Source organism: Nomia melanderi, chromosome 13 (genome assembly GCF_051020985.1).
Source record: "Nomia melanderi isolate GNS246 chromosome 13, iyNomMela1, whole genome shotgun sequence".
NCBI classification, from domain to species: Eukaryota; Metazoa; Arthropoda; class Insecta; order Hymenoptera; family Halictidae; genus Nomia; species Nomia melanderi.
In genome coordinates this window covers 8,006,642-8,029,910 of record NC_135011.1, presented here as the reverse complement: position 1 = coordinate 8,029,910, position 23,269 = coordinate 8,006,642, and the positions used below count along the sequence as shown (strand labels likewise).

General features: G+C 36.1%; 1 protein-coding gene across 11 annotated transcripts in view; it reads left to right on the top strand.

Moving 5' to 3' along the window:
• The window catches only part of Oamb (Octopamine receptor in mushroom bodies), a 152,154-nt gene that overhangs the window by 85,753 nt on the left and 43,132 nt on the right, over window positions 1-23,269 (top strand). Inside the window, exon 1 of one of the 11 annotated variants that reach the window (XM_076373023.1) lies at window positions 8,125-8,152. The exons of 8 other annotated variants lie outside the window; for them this stretch is intronic. The gene's annotated coding sequence lies outside the window, so the exon portion shown is untranslated. Of the gene's footprint in view, window positions 1-8,124; window positions 8,153-20,507; window positions 20,823-23,269 lie in introns of those variants that run through there. 2 more of the 11 variants (XM_031988909.2, XM_031988912.2) reach the window with 2 other exon arrangements.

Below are 23,269 nucleotides of genomic sequence, written 5' to 3'. Positions count from 1 at the left end.
AAAAATATAATATCTTTCATTTGTAATTATTAATTATCAGTAATTACCAAGATATCAGTAAAAACCAAGAATCAAGTTGAAGTGTGTGCAAACAATTATAAACTTATTGTTGAGTTCTTTATTGTGTACACTTCCTATGCAAACTTCATAAATAAAAATTTTACAAGTAAAACATACTTGTAAAATTAAGTGATATCATTGTAATATTAACTGATATCTAGAAATCGATAACAATAGATTGAATTCCTCAACGAAATGTTCCCTTTCGAGCACTTGATTCGTTACCATCGACCCTCAACTACCGCATGCAAATATCAAATGGAACACATTAAGACATTCAAATATCACGTTATATTTACTGAAGTCTAATCTTGTTACTAAACTGAGTCTAAATTAATTCACAGTCTGCTATCAATCATAATTCAAACTAGCTGCGCGTTATTAATTTATCAACGAGCCGTAGCTGTCGCGAGTACCCGTGTGTAATAAATAAACCACACATACTCAATCATCCCTATCCTGAGTTTTGGCACATCACTCGTTTCTAAAAAGTAACGTGTGGATATATCTGTGTTTGCTTAAAAATCCATAGTCTTACCATCATTTAGTTGAAAGTACTGAACATAAAATCGACTCATAATGTTTTAACTTATATTTCAGTTATTATTACATTAGATTGCAGCAAATACGACTACTATTAATTAATAATTAAAAATAAAAATATTTTACACTAATCTGTTAGGTTATCATTTTTTATACTATTTTATAACTTATTAATATTTATAAGTGTTTATAACTAATTTATTAGCTTATTAATTTTTGTATTAATTTATAACTTGTTTTAACTAAAATTTAAAAATATATCTTTGTATAATATTATCTTTATACGTGTTTGTTTTACAAATCAAGAGATATCCAGTACCTGATCCAGAACCGATATTCCAACTTTAGCATTCTAAAAGCGTTGACAATTCAAAATCCCACCCAAATAACTTTAGGGGATAATTTATTGACTTATAATTGTATATACTAATTTATATTTTAATTATGAATGAAATATATATTTTGTGCATTGTCTTCATGCGTTCCTGTTTTAAATATCCATATACCAACTTTCGCATACTAAAAGAGTTGACAATTCAAAACCCCAACCAAATAATTTCGGGGGATAATTTATTAAATTACAATTTTGTATGCTAATTTATACTTTAATTAGGAATAAAAAATATTTTTTAGCATTGTCTTCATACGTTCCTGTTTTAAATATCCATATACCAACTTTCGCATACTAAAAGAGTTGACAATTCAAAACCCCAACCAAATAATTTCGGGGGATAATTTATTAAATTACAATTTTGTATGCTAATTTATACTTTAATTAGGAAGAAAAAATATTTCTTAGCATTGTCTTCATACGTTCCTGTTTTAAGTACCCATATACCAACTTTCGCAAACTAAGAGGATTGACAATTCGAAATCCTGTCCGAATGATTACAAACGTCTCTTATCATTCCGCAGGTCAACACAGAGGGAAGGAAACACAGCCGCGGACACGGGGTCGCATTTCGGTTGGTTAATCTTAAACCACGGCTCTGTAATCACCGGACATTGGTAGGGAAAGCCCGGGCGAAACGGGTTGCTGCCGTGTAAAACGAGCGTGGCGAACGTGGCTGGGCCGCGCGCCTTCGTAAACGTTTCCAGGTTACGATCAAATGCCGTAATTCGTCGGAAATAACGCGACCGACCGGCCGAATTTGCCGTCTGTTTGCCGTGCGAGCACCATGTCCGGACCGGACGCCGGGTTTTGTCATTAGGCTAATTATTAATGCTGCTCGGGGGCACGCCTCAATGAATCCCGCACGGCGATCTACGATATAAACGAAAAATATCGCGTCGATCGTGATGCAGAACAAAGAACCGGGGTGAGAATTTATGAAATAAAATTGGAACTTCAAAGTGCGTATACAAAACTCTGAATTTCGAATGTTTTTAAATTAGTGAAGGATTCGGTGGACTTGAAAAATTATTTTAGAATAATTAAAATGATTTTGGTAGTGAATGGAATATTCTTTAAATTATTTTCAAAGTGTAAATGGGAATTATATATAATTATAATTGATTAATTACAAAGTGTAAGATATTTGAAATAGATCATTTTCAATAATATTTGAAAGTTAATTTGGAAATGTTGAACTTAAGTTTGAAAAACATTCGTCATAAGAAGATTCGTCATGTGTTTAACTATTTCGCTTATATAACTGACAACAGCAACCAAATCTGCTGATACATTTACATAATCAATTAGAAATAACCATCAACAACAAATGCACAAAAGAATCCATTCCCTTCGGAAGCTCCAACGCTACTTCCCCCAAATTAATACGTTAACTGCCACGAAAAACTTCTGAATTTTATATACCGCTTATTCCTTTGTAGCAAAGATACAAAGAAACGATTCTTTTTTAGTATCGCGATTATTAGGTTACTATCATCTACTTATTTACTATTGAAGATTTTCATTCGACGTCAGTTGTCCAGCAATATATAATTCTTCTCAAGTAATTTGGAAGCTCCAGTCATCGGTGATCACCGTGACAGTCGACACGTTAACCAATTCCAAAGTTACTACTCCGAATACCAACCAATCGAACCGAATACTTCCATCGAAGACGGCTCTGCATAGAAAACCCTCATTACCGAAATGAGTGGTTATAAGCCCGATTACCCGTCCAACGGAAGACACAATTAAAAACAGGGTCCCGAATGCTGGCTGGTTGGGAAGCCCATTGGCGCTTCATTTAAATGACTTCGCGGCGAGGAAAGTTTCTTCTACCGACGCGAAACTCTGCGGCTCTGAATCGGCAACGAGCACGGCGCACCCGGTCGTAGTTTGAAACGAACTCTACGGTAGAGGAGAGAGAGGGGGATGGGACACTAGTTCCGCGGATTGTTCGCGGGGAATCGAATTACGCAGCGAAGTTTCGCAAGGGATTTCCGTGAGGGTCGTCCAGCCGGTGACAGGTGAAAAGGGCCACGAAACTGGAACTGCTGGTCGGAGTGGGAGAGTCGGGGGTAGGGCGAGAAATATCGGCCAAGAAAGGAGAACAGTTCTTTCACTCGGCGGACCCATTGTTTCCGGTACACTGAAGACAGCGGGTTGACGGAGAAGAAGACACTCGTCCGGGTCTCTCCATTGTTCCGCCGTTGGGTCGCGAAGTCGCGTCTCCTCTTCAAAAATTGCGCCAAGGCACGAGCCTTGGCCAACCCGACCGAAACAAGCTTCGGACAACGTTTTCGTGGCGGGCAGATTTTCTAGCGACTGTGTCGGAGGCTTTATGGCGAATATTATGAGGATATGTGGAGGATGTTGCTGGGTGGCTTTTGGATTCTGGGAATATGGAGAATGATAGAAGAAAGGATGAAGTATTTGGTAGCGTTTGAGATTTCAAGAGGAAGACGTCTTATTTTTGTTATTTTTTAATGAAGTGTTTTTTTCGTGATGTATTATTTTAGGAATTATATTATTTTTATAGAAAGTTTGGGGTAATATTTAATAGATTAGTGGACAGATGATGGAATTCATGTCTAGTTAGAATGTTAGAATAATTGATGAGCTTTATGGTCGACTTAGTCCATAGCTAACCACTTAGACTAATGGCTTAGACGGCATAGCTCAACTGAGCCCCTAGATATTGAAACAAAGGCAAATTTATGTATTGTTTAATTTCTAGATAACAAAGGTGACATAGATTCAGCTCTAACTTAAATTTTAGTAGCTGCATGATAAATATAACACAGCTTATCTGTTGGAAGTTAGTTCTTGATCCTAACAGATCTAGCCTCTAGAACGTGGTTCCCAAAATCTAATCCCTAGAGCCCGCCCTCTAACTGATAAACTTATCCAGCTGATAAATACCAGCTAGAAGCTAAGATGCAGTGTTGATAATGTTAACTGCACTGTTAGCGAAATGTTAGAACAAGTTTTTCAAACAAATGCAATTTATACTTGAGTACTTCAGCTAACTCTAACTCTTAAAAACTAAAGTTAAATCCATTAGCTAGGTGCTAAGTTCTAAAGTATACCTTTAGCTGAAAACTGAGTTTCAAATCAGGACTAGACTTGGATTAGATTCATCAGCTAAAGGCACAATCCTAAGAATTAAATTTAAATTACGCTCATTAATGAAGACTTAATTCGAAAGAATATATGTATATGAATTTCTTCACCTAACACCATGATGTTAAGAACTAAAAACCAAGCTTCAGCAACTGATTAGATTTTAAAAACTAGATCCAGTGTATTATTTCGTAGTTATATAAAATACATTTAAGTTGAATTCCCTATTTAATTAGGTCTCTAGTACTTCCATCTATTAGACATTAATCTCAAAACCTACTTACCCATTATCCTCGTCTCATTCAACTTCTAAATAAACCTGCTCCCAGTGATGACACCAAAACATGCAAATCATTTCACGATACCAATAAAAACCATTCAACGAACACTAAAACCCCCAACTCCTCGGAATCTAAGGAAGATTCACCGTTCACGAGAAACATAAAATATTATATTCTTTCCATGTTATCCGATCCCCAGAGCGTCATTTTACGATCCAACGGTTTAGATTAATCCTCGACCGAAGAGGAGACACGAAACTTTGTTGCCCGCCCGTTGAGGCCGCAGCCTAAATGTTCTGATCCCGATTACGTCCCTAGAATTTCTCGCCGCCGCGCCACTTCCTTTCCCGCGTCTCCATTTGCACGCGGCCGCCTTTAGCCTCCCGACCCGCGAAACTTTCTGAAAGGATTTCAACAGATAAAGCAAACGGCCCGCGACACCGTCTTCCCGCCGCTTTTTTTTCGAGGTTAATGCATCCCGCGGGCCACATCGCTCGCGGCGCTTCCCGCTGGATTTTTGATCCGGGCAACGTCCTCCGCGCGACGCGGGAAGCACAAAAACTTCTCAGCCGCTCCCCTATGGTATGTTGGAACCTGGGTAGAAGACTGGTAATTTCGGTGACGCCATTCGAGGTTCGTTATTTTAATTAATTTCGTTTAATGAATACATCAAGCGTACGGTACACGGGTTCATAAAAATTCGTGAATTCATTTCTGCGGATTATTTTACGGTGTTTGTAATGAAATGATAATTTGTTTTTCTAAGGGTGTATGAAATTGGTTCCGTTTCGAACTTTGTTGAGGATCAAATTTGAATGGTTTGTAGTGGTTGTAGGAAGATGTATTTTTTTATTGAAGATTTTGAAGGGTTTGGAGAGAAAATGTGATTTTTATTAAGCATTGTGAACTTGTATTTTATATGCTGTAGTTTATTATATATTCGAAACTTCCATTTGTAATTCATGAAATTCTGATCAAAGACAATTTTCCATGTTATTTGCACAAGAAGAACGACACTTATAAATATGTATCGTTTTTATTATTTAAGTTCGGTACGTCCGAACATCAGTTGTTTCTATTCACCCTTCTGAGAACGAGAATCTCTTACAGTATTAAATCTGTTTCAAAAGGTACAATTACCAATTAAACTCTTAAGTACTAGAAAATAAGAAAAATATAATTAATCTTTCAATATTTAATTAACTACTATTTGATTGTATCTTACGAGCTTAAACAACTAACGTTCAACGTCACCAATACGACGACATCCATCCCTAAAGAATTAAAAGCCTTTTCCTTAAAAACCTAAATAATCTATCAAGCTCTTAAACGCCACGAAATAAACAATAACTCAATCTGTCATAATTTAATTAATTAAACTCGCTTCCAGCTCGCCGACGTCAATATCAATTCCCAGTGTACCAATATCACGTAATTCCTCCTTAATGTGTCAAATTCCCCGTACGACACGTGTAAATCAACACGGCTATAAGTAAATTCGCGTCGCGTACGAGTTTGGCCGGATCATAGCCGTTGCGTGGCGCATTCTCATGCAGAACGAGTGTCGGCGGCAACCCCGGCAAAACTTCCGACAAATCCCGCGGTTTCCCCGACAGTCGTATAAAACGAAACAAACGCCATTATTAAGGCTAACTGCGAAATGCCCCTGCGTGCGCGCGCGAGCAGCGTCCTCCTGCGAGCACGAAAATCTCGCGGGCCAAAGCGACTAGGCTCTACGAAGTTCTCCGCAGACATTCCGTAGTTAATAATGGCTTGTTAAGTGGCTGGCCTTGTTCGGCGCACTTAAGTCATGCATACTGTATGCACACCGGTGCAATATACGGGCAACAGCATCGTGATAAACTCCTGCACGTGTATTCCTTGCCCCCTCCCCACTATCCCATACCGAATTCTCGCCTCCAACCAGCACCCTTGATCTCCACCATTGTCCCATTTTCAAACATAATGGTCGCAGTATTTATTGTTTCGTTTATTTTCTTTGTTTGCGCCCTCGGCATGGATTGAAGGGTCGAAATAAGTGTTTGAAACTGTTATACAGTGAGCATTTGATAATTGCAACATCGGGGATCTCTTCATAATTGCAACATTGTCATACTCAAGGGTGTAGAAGGGTGTTACATGATCAGATTATTGTCGAGCTCGATGATTTCAACGTTTCTTTCCTTTTTATTCACAGTCCTTTTCTCCGTCACTTCGATCGCTTATTATACGAGGAATTATGATCGTAATTCTATTGTGTTTGGTGTCGTTTTAATCGGAAAAGCGTAACAAAGGTGAAAGTTTCATGCATCAGAAGTCAAAGATAAAGGAATTTGGTTTTTGAGTTAAAGCTCACCGCGAGTCTTTAATGTTGCCGAACGCTTGGACTCTCAGGCTTTCTTTTTCTTTCAATCACGTTGTGTATTTCTACGTCCGCTATGCTAAAATCTTCGTTTCTTGGGATGGATTCGATTCTACCTCTTCATATTTGCAACCATTCGGTCCTGTTGAGTATTGCAATTATTCAATATTCACTGTTTATCGATTTCGACGAAAATAGTCATGAAGAGCTAAAGTAAAATTGCAACTATTTTCAATCCCTGGTCTTCTGTACGCTACAGCGTCTTTATGATACAACGTTTATCTTTTCCTGTTCTGTTTATCTCTTTATAGTCTCTCTGGTGAACTTCTTTGTAAAATTTACTTTATTGTTGGTCATTTTGTAACAAGATAATAAGTTCTAGATTCGATGTAGATGCGCATTTGAGTTGTTTATAGGTCAAAGTAAATACATTCCAGTTTTTGAATGCTCTCAAGTTTCAGTGTTGTAATGCTTGACAAGTGTTTTAACTCGAGTTTAAGTTAAATGTATGTACTTTTTATTTTATGGAGGTAACCGTTTTGACAAGGTTAATGCTCAGTTTATGAAATTCAATTTGAAATGTTCATTATGAGACTGCCGTGACACTCTAAGGAGTTAAGCGTTTACTTTATGTTGCTTTTATGCTACTTTCATTCAGAGGTAGTTTTAATAGCTACTTTGATATTTAAACGCGTTAAATTACATCCATTCATGCTATTATTGTGTCGTTCATTCCGTACATGCTAATTTATGAGCGTGAACACTGTTCCTTTCAGTTATAATTTTAATAAACGCGTGATTAATAAAGACGCATTAAAGTTAGTAAGCGTATAAAGGGTTATATTCTTAAATAACTTACCAATTTATGCGAATATGTTATAGTCGAATAAACGAAATTATATCAGTTATCATTTCCAAACAAATAATGAAATACACAAAATTCATTGCTGCAATCGTTGCAGTTATTAACACGAACAATCTCCTGCACTGAATCATATTCATGACAACTATTCCCAAATTTCTGTAAAATCACCGTTCGAATTCATCTACGTCTCCTTCACATTTTCTTTCACTCAAACGTAAAAGCATCATCATTCTTCAGTGTTTGTTTACCAATTTTAATTAATATATAAAAAAATACCTGTAGAATATTTAAAACCCTCGTTCTTTCGTTCCAGATATTCCAAACTGTGTACATTGTATACACCCTCCGGGGAGGATGCATATATAATTATATGTAAATGTATTACACGCTTTGAAAAATACGCAGACAATTTTCTGCACAGATTCTCCTTGAAGGCAGCGCACAATGGAAATTCCACTACGGGTTAAAATGATCTCCGCATTCGTCTGCCGCGTTCGTTCCAGGCTATCCAAGGGTTAAACGGGCAGGTAAATACACACTACCCCTTTTGTTCCACGGTGCTGCTTGGTTTTAATCGTTCACTCCCGTATTATTCAACTGCGACGGATCGCTGCCTTTAGCTGGTCTGTGAAAGAGAACAATTTTACCTGCTGGAGGTAATAATAATAATAATTTGTTAAGAGACGTCTGAACTGCTTGCTTGATGCATCATCCACTTATCAACTTATCTTACCTTGACAATTATTGCTAAGACAATTTAACTTGAACAAAATAGTTGTTCTCAACAATTCCGTGCACTGTAGTAGAGTATAAATAAATGTTATGTATATTGTCTGTGTATATTAATCTTAGTTTCAGAACATTCGAATTTTAGAAGTAGAAGATTAAATTAAATCTTTCGTAAAACTTTATGTTTGTAGAAAAGGTGGGGGGAACAGGAAATTGAGTTATCAGTGAGATTATTCTAATCCATCAAATTCTTTATTTTATAATCTTTCGAACACTTTGGCACGATATAAAATTTCGGATATCAATTCATCCATTCAAAAGTTCTGTAAATAATATTTTTATTATGTATTCTATTATTCCCAATTACGTTCAATTATCGTTTACATAAAATTTTATATTTCTCACAAAGAATTAACCTTATAAGTTAGAGTTATATATAATTAGAATTTTCATTTCTAAAGTCACTGAACCTCAGAAAATTTTAAATAACCATATTAAAAATAAAAACCGAAATAAAAAATATTAATGAAATAATAAACAAAAAAATTCTCATTATCTCTTTTCGCATAATCTACAATATACGAAAGTCTAAATAATCATCACTCAATGAACTGAATTATATTAATTTTATTTCGTTGAAAGTCATCGATAGCACAGCATTCAACACGTTAAACCCCGTAGAATGGAACGATTGATGACCGCGTGAGTCAGGAAAGGAAATCGGTTTGCTGAAGACCGGTAATGGATCGACGGTAACATACGCCCCCGTAATTTTTCTTTTATACGGGACTTCTGGGACTTCGAGTTTCCGACGCGGCGCGACGTTGATCAGCTCGTCGAAAGGGGGTCGTTTCTATCCGCGCCGGGACTCCGTTTCTCACCCCATGCCCGAGGACTCGTTCGAGCGTACGAGAACATCCCTCGGTGAGTGGAAAACCGGCGGGGGTGTGATTTTCTTGCCCGAGTTTCTTGTTGATCGTGGAACTCAGCGCTGACAATATTTCGTTGTTCCCGTGCCTGCGAACTTGCTGGAAATTCGTTCGGGAAGCTTCGAACGACGGAATCTGATTAAATTCGAGTGAGAAAGAGAGAGAGAGAGGCAGGAAAAGAGTGGATTAACATTATAATAATGGAACTTCGGCTCGGGAATAAAATAATCATGAATTACGTCGCCCGAGGATGGAATCTAATTGCGGATTTTAATTATGAATAGACCCCGGATTTTTATGCATTTATTGGAAATGGTATTGAACCGAGTTCGATGAGGTAAAAATTTGATTGGGATTGAAGGGTGGCTCTTTTTCCTTCTTTCGATGGAAGAAGAGGTTTATTTGGATAGAGGGCTTTTATCTGAGTTCTGTGAGTTTTTGTGAATATGTGGTGTTCCATTGGACGCGAATTTCGTAAAAACTGTTATTGTTAGAATTTGAATTTGGCGTAACGTAATTTTTATGCGATTATGATAGTGACATTGTGGCATATAAAGAGGAATTTAAGGCAGATTATGGAGTTTTATGGAAAATTATAAAGAACGTGAAACCGTATTAATTAATTTTGTTGAATGGTCATCGTGCTGAACTAAATTTTTGTCTTTGCTTGTGTAAAATGTAAAATATAGTTGTTATAATATGATCCTGTTGCAAAATGAAAATTTAGAGTTATGTGCTTTACTATGAATTTGTCAATCGACAATATAGATTTTTAAATTGAAATATAATGCAAACAGACAATTGGGAGTTTATGATTATAATTAACGCATTCAACTGATCACAACCGATGACAAGCTACAATCACCACGTAACAGAGTTACGATGTTCCAATTAATTAATTTTGACCAATAAATAGATATATGTATATAATATGTATATACACCACCTTACCTAAGTCCATAACATATTATATTACCATCAACATATCAGTTCTTAATTAAATAAATCTTTTAATTAAATGCATTATTCCCTCACAATAACGAAACAACATCGAAATTCACTTGAACTTATTCCTATTTTATTTTATTTTATTTCTAGAAAAATAATAATACATAATGTCGCTTCCATACCACTTTAATTTCATTCCTATAAAAACAGTACAGCATAATTTCGCTTCAATATTATACCCATTTCGCTTCCACAAAAATAATCAAACAATTTCGTTTCGGTCCAACCCTAATTTTATTTCTCCGAAAACAATAAAGCACAATTTCGTTTCAATATTATATCAATTTCACTTCCACAAAAATACTAAAAACAGACCAATAACAGCCTCGCCACCGGAGCCACCGAAAATATCGCAGAACAATGTACAAAAGCGCCGCCAGATCCGAGTATCTCTTAATTAATCAATGGTGCACGTGGAAACAATTGAGGGAGCAATTAACGGTAACCAAGCGAAAATAACGAGTTTCTCGATCGGAAGGGAAAACCACCGAGGAATGGGGTTTCGGGTTGCACGGGACACACCGGCCCCACCGCAGCGCAAGAGGAATAAAATGTTTGCGATCTGTCGGCGTCGGTGGGGGTAATAACTGGCCAGCTTAATAACGAACATCGTAGACGATTAATGGCCGGCCGGTCGAGCTTTGCAACTTCATTGTGCTGCTCGTTCCACGGGCATTGTGCTCACCGCTCCATTATGAGAGCCTCGAAAGATCAACCGCAATTCTAGGGTCGTCCAAAGGCTTGTCTCTCGCAATCCCGCGTTTTCGAGACGAAAGTGCCTCGATTAAAGGGACGTATCGACCCTTGAAAACTGCGAGCGGTAAACTGCTGTAGAATTAGCCACAGGACCGCGGTAACCGTCCGCCATTTTCTTTCTTTTGGACGTCGAGAGAGTTAATTTAACCGTTGCATTTGCGATTTAAATGCACTGATTCTGGAGCGTTGTGACGACGGTATTGTCGTCGAGGGATTTGTATTTTAATTAACGAATGTTCGTTACTCGAAATGAATGTTACTTTAACTAGAACTTTTCAGTAGAGTTTGTCACTTCTTTCTGACGTTTTAAGCGGATTTAAATGGATTTTTCATTTCTTCGCAGTTTTGTTTAAAATACGTCTGGGCTGTGTATTTTTCAACTGGGAGAATTTGTCGAGAGAAATGAATATTTGAGCGTTTTCAACGGATTGCGTATTTCTTTATTTGATAAGTGGATAAATGGTTGAAAGTGATTGGCTGCGGCCCTTTGTGACTTTCATTGGACATTTTCTATGAAAAGCGAGACATAAGTAGATTTTACTTTGCAGAGACGCAAAAAATGTTGTTCGTAGTAAATGATTTCCAGTATTTTACGATAAATATATAAGATGGTTCATTATTTGTTCGTTCCCGATTCTTTTTTTTTGCAGTCTTTGGAAAAGTCATATGAAAATTCTGAAGAGTATTCGTTCGAATGAATATGTATACACGTAGAAACTTCGTTTATTTAAGCAGAGAGCGCTGTTTGTGACTGTCGTGCAACAGGGTGCATTAAAGAAACCGCAAGTATAATATCTCAATATTAATATTCAAATGAAGTCGAAATGTAGAATTTTGTATGTACGAATAACTTTACCACTACTCCCACGTTTGTACTATTTAAAATTTTAAATCATACTGCGTCTACATTACAAATTTATACATTTTTGTATGTTATTACTATTTAATTTAAATTAATAATAATTGAAGAATATATAGTCATTTCAAAACAATAATTACTATTTACATGTTTCGTTCGACTCAACAATAATTGCAATTCATCTATTCCACTCAAAATAACAACAATTAAAGTTTACATGCTTAATTTAATTTAACGATTATTGAAGTCCACATATTCAATTCATAATAATTACAATGACAATAATAACAATAATAATAACATTAATTACAAGTTACATGTTTCATTCAATTTAACAATAATTAAAGTTCATATACTCGGTTCAAAATAGTAATACTTAAAATTCCAATATGTAGCTCAATTTAACGATAATTGAAGTCCACATATTCAATTCATAATAACAACGACAACAACAACAACAACAACAACAACAACAACAACAACAATAATAATAATAAGAATAATTACAAGTTACATGTTTCATTCAATTTAACAAACTTGAAGTTCATATCACCTTAATCTGACCAATGTTAATATCCCGCAGACGTTTCTCTCAAACGACAGCCATATAGCCTAGTCGCAAAAGCAGCAACCAAGACTAATTGAGTTTCGTGCTTCATCGGGTCTCAAAGTCCGCCTCGTTTTCTGTCCACGAAAGAGGGACGGAGTTTATCAGCTAATATTTTATGCCGGTAGGGGCTCCTAATACAAGGAAGTCCTTAAAACACGGCGGCAAAAGGGGTTCGTAATTAACACGCGACACTGAATCGCTCGGAACCATGATGAAACGCTACGGGACCTCATGACGAATGCAGAGATCGTTCGCGAGATCGTCCGAAATACTGGAGGCGGGTCCGACCTATCGTCTCGGATTTCTCGAGAATTCCTGGCGAGCAAGAAACTGAAAGCTCTTGTGACTCACATTCGAGAGCTTCGGCAATCTGGTAACGGAGATCCGTGATAATCAGAATTCAGGATCGAGCAAATTGCACGTATGAGATAAGCTTGATGTTCTGTATCATACATATTTCCTGATACGTATGAACTACGAATGGAATAAGCTATATAACTTCACTTTCTTATATTACATATAAATGGAATTTTACTTTCTGAAATTACTTTTCGAGTCGTATGAAAATATATTTTTAGGGAAAATGATATCTTATTATGGATATAGTAATGTATAAATATAGCAGTGTATATAATGTAAATAATATAGTAATACAATTTTTGTTGTTCCGCTTTTTAATGAAATTCGAATGTATCTTTAAAAATAATGTAACAAAATTTCATATGAAATGTATCAATATTGTGTCATTTACATTAATTAAAATAATTTAACTTACTTAAGAATTTTATATTTAATCCTTACAATTCATCTACTTCTACTACGAATATGTAAATTCTTCCTGTACCAGGGAATTATTACAAATAAAGTAGTTCTCGCGTGCCTAAGCAAAAAGTAATTACACGTCAAGGGGTTGAAATATTTTCAAGACACAAGGGTTTAAATAAGAAGCAAAATTATCTCGTGGAATAAAGATAATCTACTTCTACTTCTTTCATTGCTGATAGCAGGAACGTTTTCTTCAACGAAACGTAATCGAAAATTCCTTGGGGGTGTCAAGAGAGTGTACATACAGGGAATCCTGAAAGCTGCGAGGGAACGACAGTAAACTGCAACGCCTAAGCCAAACCTTTCGCAGTGTTGCGTTAATATTTACGATCAACATCCGATGTGGGTCGTTCTGAATAACACCGATAAACATTGAGCCGAGTTAAACACGATAAAGAGTCGGGAGCAAGATTACACGGAGCTCGTGCGGTGATCTCGGTGGAAACGGTCGCGTGCACTCGTGGAAACGCGGCCAACGCTGCGAACCGGTAATATTGTTTCGAATGATTAGATTGGCCTCGCAATCTAAGATTAAACGTGCACTTTTCGTTCTTACGCTTAGGAACTCTTTCCTTCTACTCCAAGTTGTTCTCCTTTGTTCTTCTTGTAGAACTTGACATAAGAAAATTGCGGCTAATTTTTAGTATTTTATATAGTGTCTCTTTCTGCCATTCACTGTTGAATTGAAATTGAACTTCTAGGAACTCAATGATGGATCTTGGAATGTAATCTTCAAATTATTAGTTATTGTCATAATAACTGAAAATGTAGTGCGACTACTTTTAGAAAACTTTGATCGATCTAAATGTTATTAACTTCTTTCACATAGAGATTAAATAGTACTTTTATATTGTCAATGATTAGCCTCTGGAGTAAACGTAGATGTAGAATAGCAATACATGTTTTTTTCATTTTCTGAGAAATTGTTAAGGATAAATAGTGGAAATAGGAAAAATAAATAGGAAAATTGTGAAAGGAATCTAAAAGATTGATTTCAAATAATACAAAATTATTTCTTTATTTGTTCTTACTAATGAATTTTTATTCATTATTATTTTGTCTCAAAATTGTCGTTCATAGATGCCCCCATTTCATTTAAATTCTCAAATATCTATATTTTCAATCCTTTTTACTAGTACACTGAATTTTGCACAAAAGCGTATTTTAACAGTTCTTCTTACACATATTTACTTTCATAAAACGCATTATCTTCTTATTAAGTATCAGTGTCACTTATGATATAATATTTCTTTCGCCTTACCCTAAAATTCTTACGCCAGAGATAATCTCAAAGCGCGAACGATTGACACGTTAATTGCCACAAGAATTTCAAGTGTTCTACATATCAATACATACTCTTCCCTAACAAAGGCAGATGGTATTAGAAATAATTATTAATGATTCAGTATCACAGTAATCATATTACATTAAGGTCCACCCACTCGCATTACTAAACATTTGTATAGAACATCAACGTTCTTAATATAATTGTTCTCAAGCAATTTCGCATCTCCGGTCATCAGTGACCACCGTGTCAGTCAACGTGTTGAACAGCGCCAATTACAATCGGAACCCAAAGCTTCTGAGCGACAAACGTATGCGTTACCGCGTGAAAATGCTCGTGCAACCGTGTCCCGGTAGCGTTCGCAGCTTCACGGCGCCGTGAAATCTACACTGGGAACAGTTGAAAATTGGTAAACGTTGATCCGGCGCGGCATGCGCATAATTCCAGGCCCCATTGACCAAAAGGCCGGGCTAATAATCGCGTGAACACGATACGACACGGTGGCCGAGCGTCACAAAGTGGCGTCGCAGTACCCACTACCTCGAACGTTAATCACGACGCTCGCGATATGGCGTTTAATTAACATCGGCCATTGGAGATTGCCGGTAATTACTCGGCAGAGTTAAGCCCGACGTAACGACGTGTCCCGGGTTTGGATTTCAATTGGTCCGCCGGCGGGGGCAACTTCGGCCGGATTGAATATCCGGGAATCCGAATGACCATGTTGCGCCGCAAGTCCGTCACAATGGCATTCGCCGGCAACGACGCGAAGTCTGCGCCGCGCCGGGAATCGGAAGCCACGACACTCTCCCCGAGATTTAATATCGCAGATTGATGATATGCTTGAACGGAGAGCGAATATCCGGGCTGTTGAACCGACCGGGGAACCGTTGTCGATTGTAAGGGGAAAAATGGACATTCAATTGGTAAAGTGGCTTGAAGCTTACGCGCCCGCGCCGCGTGGCAGTCTTCAGGAAATTGTGAAATTCGAGGCGTAATTTAAAGTTCATTGTTCTGTTGTTCTGATGGTTCGTTTCAGAGTGTTGACAGGGGAAGGAAGTTTCTTTGGGTTTTGATTTTTCGCGATTTTGTTTCCATTGAATTTCGTTTCGTTTTCTTTTTGACTAATTTGTAAATTTGTACACTGATGTGAACATTAGTAATTGGGCTGTCGTTCTTTATGGATATTTTAATTCTGCGGAATTCAATTGAGAAAATAGCATTATAATAGAAAATAGCTTTCTCTAACGAATATTATGAAAAGAGTTATACTTCACGGATTTTCTATATTTTTTTAGTAATTATTGAGTAGATTGATTCATAAAGTTTGCAAGGAATCGCGGGAAAAATTCATTTTCCATAAGTGACTTTCTACATTTCGAAGCAGAGGAATCAATGTTTATTACAATTTAAAAAGTCGGACATAACAGTTCCAACTCTAACATTCATTAAATCAATAAAACATTCAATTGGCTAAAAAGTTTCGTTGTATTTTCGAATGAAGCTTAGCAAAAAATTTCACTGCGTGGAATTGAGCTTCTTTCAACTAGTCGACGTGCAATTTATTACAAATGTAGTACAATATGTAGAGTACCAATTAAATATAACATGAAATTAACAAACGTCAACTTGTTAATACAAATTAACAATGTATTCGATAGTTATAATAATTGTATTAAAACAAATGTACCTTGTAATTTTGAAATTTTAGTAACGTCGAACTTCACGCCTGAGCGTATGGAAGCTTAACTTAATTAATTACTCAGTATCCTTCGCTGCTCTCACACAGGCCTATAAAGAGTTAAATATTATACAAAATATTATAACAAAGTAGATAGATACTTTCGTAAGTAACCATATACATTTCACCTTAACACAAAAACTACCAGATTTCTCGATTTTGCGATTATTAAAAAAGTAACACATGTTTCTATAAGAAAATATTAAATAAATTGATTTAGCAATACGCAAAGTAAATTTAAAATCAATTAAAGTCTCGCTATATGCACCCTCGAATTTTCTATAGAGGAATTTCACATTATCAGTTTACTCCGTAGTTTTAGTATTAAGATGACACGTATACTCGTCGAACTGTCCAATACTAATTATAATTCCAATACAATTTATCTTTGTTATAAGAGAATAAGTATCATAGAAAACGTTAAAAATTCTCGTGACACTCGACGGATGACTCATCCGTAATTTCTGTACAAGAATCTCAAAAGGTTAATTCAACTGCTCGGTAGTTTTAGTGTTAAACAGATCCAAACGCTATCAGACATTTCAAAACAAATATTCAACACGCCAGCAAACAGCAGTTCACGTCTATAAAAACGCAATCCGCAATCTAATGACCGAGAATCGCTGGTGTTAAGCGTGAGCGCAGGTGTTCAACCTCTGCCGGTCGGGAAACATGAACAGAACGCGGCAGACTTCGCGAAGAGGGTAGGCAGATATCGGCGTCGCGTAGCCAGATCGACGTAGACGAGGTTCGCGAGCGTGGGCGGAGAATTGCGGGGGTGTTGCAACGCAGATGCAGAGGGATGTGTGGGCTGCCTGGCGGCCGTGGGTCGTTCCGGGAAAGGGGAATGCGGGGTGAAACGGATATTCAAGCGCGAAACGAACGCCAGGAGAAATATAAGCAGCGACTAACTTATAATCGTGACTTTCGAGACTTTCAGGAGTAAGTCTTGACTTATGTGCAAGTTATACCAATGTTTCGTCAGTATTGCAGTTGGCGTTATTAGGGGCTGAAGATGCACTGGAAAATGCATAAATAGGAGTTGGATAAAATAATGAAATTATTAGGGAGACGATTGTGGATTGGATAGATTAGTCATGGAGGGGGATAGTTGCAGAGTTTTTATGTGAAGGAGATATCATATTATACAGTATAATATTTTATTAAGTTTATGTTATATATGTTATGTAATATAATATTCTTGCAAAATACTTTACAAGTGTCCAAAAGTATGACTAATCTTAGCTATTAATACAGAATCTTTTGGCTAATGGTTTGTAATATGTAGTAGAATATATAGGAATATTTATGTATTCAACACACTGATAGTTATAAAATTATACTATTATTCTGTGAAAGATTGTAGAGGATTTATATGAATTTGTTCTTAGAAGAATTCAGTGTTATTAGATAATATAGACAGTGTTACAAAATATTAATGTAAAACTTTTTGTGTGTCCAATATGTTTTTATTATTTCGTTCAATTTTTGTACAGTGCTCGTGATTATGTTCTGGGCTAGTACTTATCAATTGTTTTTCAACTGTTCAGTGATTGTTTTCGTTAAAGAATTGAAGGTGATGTGATGAATTTAGTAGGCAAAGGCGTTTTGGTTGCTAAAACGTACGAAAGGAAAATAAAATAACAACCTAAAAACAGATTAGTGGTAACGCAATCATTGAAATCGAAGGAAAAAGAAACTGAAAACTCGGAGATTGTTTTTTGAAAATATACAATGAGACTGGATTCCTGATGCGGAATGAATTTATTAGTGGACGTTCACGTGGACAGGGGATGGTGTCGATTGATCACCGCTAAATGTAGAAACTGGTCACTGATAATTATATTTTCGTCACGCAACGGGCCGTGTTTCAGATAATTAAATGCAGATGGAATGGCGGTTCTGCATGTATATGTAACTTAGTTGATTCTTGTGAGGGTTATTTTTCAATGAATTCGACGGGAATGTTTCTTTAGTAAATGTCAGATGTACGAAGAAGATTAGCGACGTCGAAAAATACGATATAAGATTAAGAGATGTTGGAAATGCGATAACGTAAGACCTGGTGATATTAAATCAGCGTAATCTTCAAATAGGTAACATCCTAGCTTACGGGTTCAAATGTGAAGAAGGAAATTGAATGAGTACGTATGTCGCGAAATGAAATTTTAAGTTAAGGATTAAAAAGAACTGAAGGAAAATTTGATCACTTCGCATGAATATTATTTATTGACTGGATAATAGTATATAGACGTAAGCTTTTAATTTAAGATAATGACTTTTCAAAGTATAATACTGGTTGCTTTGTTCGTTTGTTAAATAAGTTGCATTATTTCTCGAGATAATAGATAACAAGCTTCTGCAACCCAACAGTTACAGAATGTAAAAAATCTATTAATTATGACCTTAATATTTCTGAAAACCCTCTAGAGTTTCAAGCCATAAAGTTCCATATTATTCACGATAAATTATTTCAGATTGACATAAATATTTTACACGAGGAATGGACGAAAACAGGAACACATTTCAACACGTAGAATTATCTAATTTTACGACCTTTAACCCGGTGCCTCATAATGTCGAGTCAGACACGTGGCAGACATATTAAAGTGAACTTTATGTATGCTACTTTGCGTGTGTAAATATTAAACTTTTTATGGTAAATAACATTTGCATAAATGTACAAACACATTTCTCACTGAAGAAACATTAGCAACGAAGTAACTTCTGCAAATCTGACCACGAAATAAATTATGAGAGAAGGGATTAAATTACTTGGAAACTCTTTGATAATGGAAAGAATCTTTTTATAGAGATGTTGGTGCATTTATAATTTAGTACAACACTTTCTTTGAAACATCGATACATTGATTACTCGCAATTTAGTGGCGTAATTTCTTTGAAACTAAATGCAGGATTTATTGGAAATGTATACTGAAATATAATATCTGTCGATGCATTAATGACGCACCGTTTGATGCGAACATTTCTTTGAAACCCAATACAGGATTCCCCGAAATTGTGCACGGCAATTTTTACCAATGCATTAATGACATAGATATATATTTATTCCCAAGAAATAGAATTTTTTGGAAATATATTAAATTACTTCTCACTGCGTTAATAATTCATAATTTAGTACAATAGGAAATTTAAATACAAAATGACCCAAAACCATATATGAAATTACTCATTGGTACATTAATAACTCACGATATAGCACGACAATTTCTCCTAAACCAAATTACAAAATTTCCACAGAAACAGAAATCAAATTACCCGTGTCTGTGACTGATCTTAATAATTCCCAATGCAACATGCTCAAAATTCTCCAATACCAAATGAAGAATCTCTTAAAAATTCCATCAATTAAATCTTCATTATATCAAAGATCGTCCACCCAATTAAAAATCATTACATTATTAATTCACAATTTACTACAACAATTTCCCCGAAACTAACCACAAAATTTCTCAAAAACACATCAAAATACTCATTTGCACACTGACAATTCTCTATTCATTTCAACAAATTCTTAAAAACCAAATACCAAAATTCCCTCAAACCTGTATCAAACAACTCACCAACTCATCGATAACACATACATTCAATTACCCATCTCCACACTAACAATTCAAATTATAATACATCAAATTCTTTAAAACCTATATCAAACAACTCTCCAACATATCCGCGAAACATACATTCAACAGCCCATCTGCACACAAACAATTCCCAATGTAATATAATGCATCAAATTCTTCAAAACCAAATACCAAAATGCCCTCAGACCTACATCAAACAACTCTCCAACGCATCGATAAAACATGCATTCAATTACCCATCTCCACACAAAGAATTCCCAACATAATATAATCCATCAAACTCTACCAAACCAAATTCAATGTTTCCCCAAACCTATATCAAACAACTCTCCAACGCATCGATAAAACAACGTCGCTGCACACCCCATCAAGGTATACGACAAGATAGAGATAATGCACGGTGAACGAAGGTGGATGCGGTTTAAGAAACGCCGAAAGGCCGCGAGGAGCCTCGCTGTGCCGTAAGGGGAGGGGACACATCGGAGATCCGCCATCGGTGCGGCGCATGCGGCCGCAGTCGCACGGGGCGCCCGGATCCTCAGTGCGCTCCTCACTCGCGACGCGTCCAGGACGATTTCGTTTCGGCCCTCCCGGGGAGTCCCGAGGGACTCCGGGCTTCCCTCGCGATCGTGACTGCCGTGCTCGACCACCTTGCGAACAGGTGCCGCGGGAAAACACGGCCGAACCGCACACGCTCGTCTCGGCGGGAAACACGCGCGAAATAATCACGGACTAATTAAGAGGACCCCCGAACCCGAACGATCGTGTCGGCCACTGAGAATCGAGGGAAACGATGCAAGGACCACGAAAATGGAGTAAGGACGATCGAGATTTGTGATCGATGTTTAATGTACGACACTTCATTAATTGGAACAGTGTGATTCTTCTTTCTTAACGCGTTGAATGACTGGTCACCGATAACGGATCATTGTAATTCGTTTAATTAAACGACGATTATTTTAAAATATTGCTGTATTATAAGTAATGCTATTATTTATTATAATAGTGACATTCGAGTTACGGGTGCGACAGAATGTAATTGAATAGTTTGATGTTCCATTTGTTTTATTTTGTGTATTTTGCCCTGTAACGTCGCGTATTCAACGTGTTAATTTCATCGTTTAAGCATTGAGTGCTGCAGTAGGTTTGTGGGACTGTTAAATGCTTTAATTTATCTGCGTTTTCTTTAGTGCATGACTTACAATGTTGAAATTACATGTAGTTTTCAATTGCACTGTAATGGTCAATCATTGAAATTGTGGATACTTTATGTTTTTGTTTCTGTTTTAACGTTGATTTGTGATTTGACAGTGGTCTGACAGGTCGACTGTGCTTAAGGGTTAATATCGCATTGATAAGTAAATCGTTAACGGTAATCTTTACTATATTACTAAAATCTCTGCTATAAGCTTGCATCTTTGAAGAATTCTATGGGGCTGTTTCTATTTTTTTTGTGATAAAGGAACTTGTTGAATTTGGTTGGATACTTTGGCACTACTGCAGTGTCTATCCATTCTTATACATTCAGTTGTTAAGTGTCTTATATTTTATCTCATGTTGCAAGTGTGGCTTTTGTTTTACTGTCGGATCCTATATAAAATATCGCGATTAGAAAATTATTGAAAAATAACTATGAAAGTGGGAGTCATCGTTTGAAAATGATACAAACAGAGGAATAAACAGTATACAAAAGGTGTCGGTGGAATTTGACGAGGAATTTTTTAATCGCCTTATAATAGGTCCTACTGTATTTTGTTTTATTTGGTTGATACTGTGAGAAAATTGAGTGGTACGGTTGGATTAATTATTTATTTGGTCTGCCTTTGGTTTTAGTAGAATTAATATTGGGTAGTTCTAATTATCGTGTAATGTTCCTTCTTCATAAGGAAAGATTGTGTATAAAAATTGAGTAAGGGTTGAAGTGGGGTTGAATAACGAATTTTAACATGATGGTTTTGGGGAAAGGGGAAGAATTCATTTAGTAATGGATTCTGTCTACTAAATTTTGTTTCGTTAATGACATTTACACTGTATATTGATGGTGAGAAATGTATAATGGTGGTAAGTAGAATGAGTAGGAAGATCGATTGACTTGTTTCGGTAAAGGGGATAATTTTGTTTTGTAAAGAATTTCATTGCTCTTTATATATTTGTTTAAAAATCCGAATGTGATTGAAGTTTCTGATGAATAGTTAAATAGTAAAATGAAAAAGGGAGAAACGTGTGGTGATTTAAGTGATTGAATGAGAATCGTGAATGGTTTATTTTACCAAAGAGAAAGGTTGCTTTCAGTTCTATGTGCCATTTATTGGCATTTTCATTAATTTCGAATGATACGGGATCTTCTTTTCATTTGGAATTATACAATTACCAAAGCAATTGACAATTATCAGAGACGTAAGCATTCTTCATTTGAAATATTGAGTGCTCCATTATAACGAGGAGAAAAAACAGAATTTATAGTAAAAATTCAAATTTTTCATTTGATATACTCTGATTTATAGTCCTTAATTATAGTAATTTAAAAAGTACACCGGGCATTGATTAATGTTATGCGTTAACCTCTAAAGTGGTGGGCGAAACTCTTTAATGTTAAAGGTCGGGTGGTTTGTTTAAAATACTAGAGACAAAACGGTATTTCTGGCTACAACTAAAGGGCAATTTTGATTAATGGTTGTTAGGAATCAGAACTTGTATTTAAAAAATTCACCTTTCATGTGTTAAGAAATTTAAATTCAAAATGAAATCTTAATTAATAAACTTCTGTTATTTAAAGCGTTAAGAAGTTAATTAAAAGTTGACTTGATTTTCTGAATTTTTATTTGATAGTTACGGAATTGTTAGGAATTATTTTAATCATTTCTATTCTATATATTAAACAAATCTTCCTCTAATTTGGAGGATTAATAACGAGTTTAAGGGAAGGATTAGAACAACGTCTTCTTCTGCTACGAAAATACGCTTCATTTGTTAGCGTGGTATTTCAGCTGCGTCATTTCTCAACGAAAACGACAGCTGGTGATTATGTATGCGATGTATGAGTATTACGTGAAATTGATTATAGTTGTATTGGTAGTAATCATGTCATTACGTCTGATATTAATCAGGTTATTAAGTCTGTTAATAAGCAGATCATTATGCTCGATAACAAACATCTAAGCGCGTTTCAAGTTCAAATCTAACTTTCATGATTTTCTTTTCAAACCATGCCTGAGATTATTGCGGGCGAAGGATTAATGTTATTAACATATGCAGGCTTTAGAATGTTATGAAAATACGTATTTAATTAAACAAATT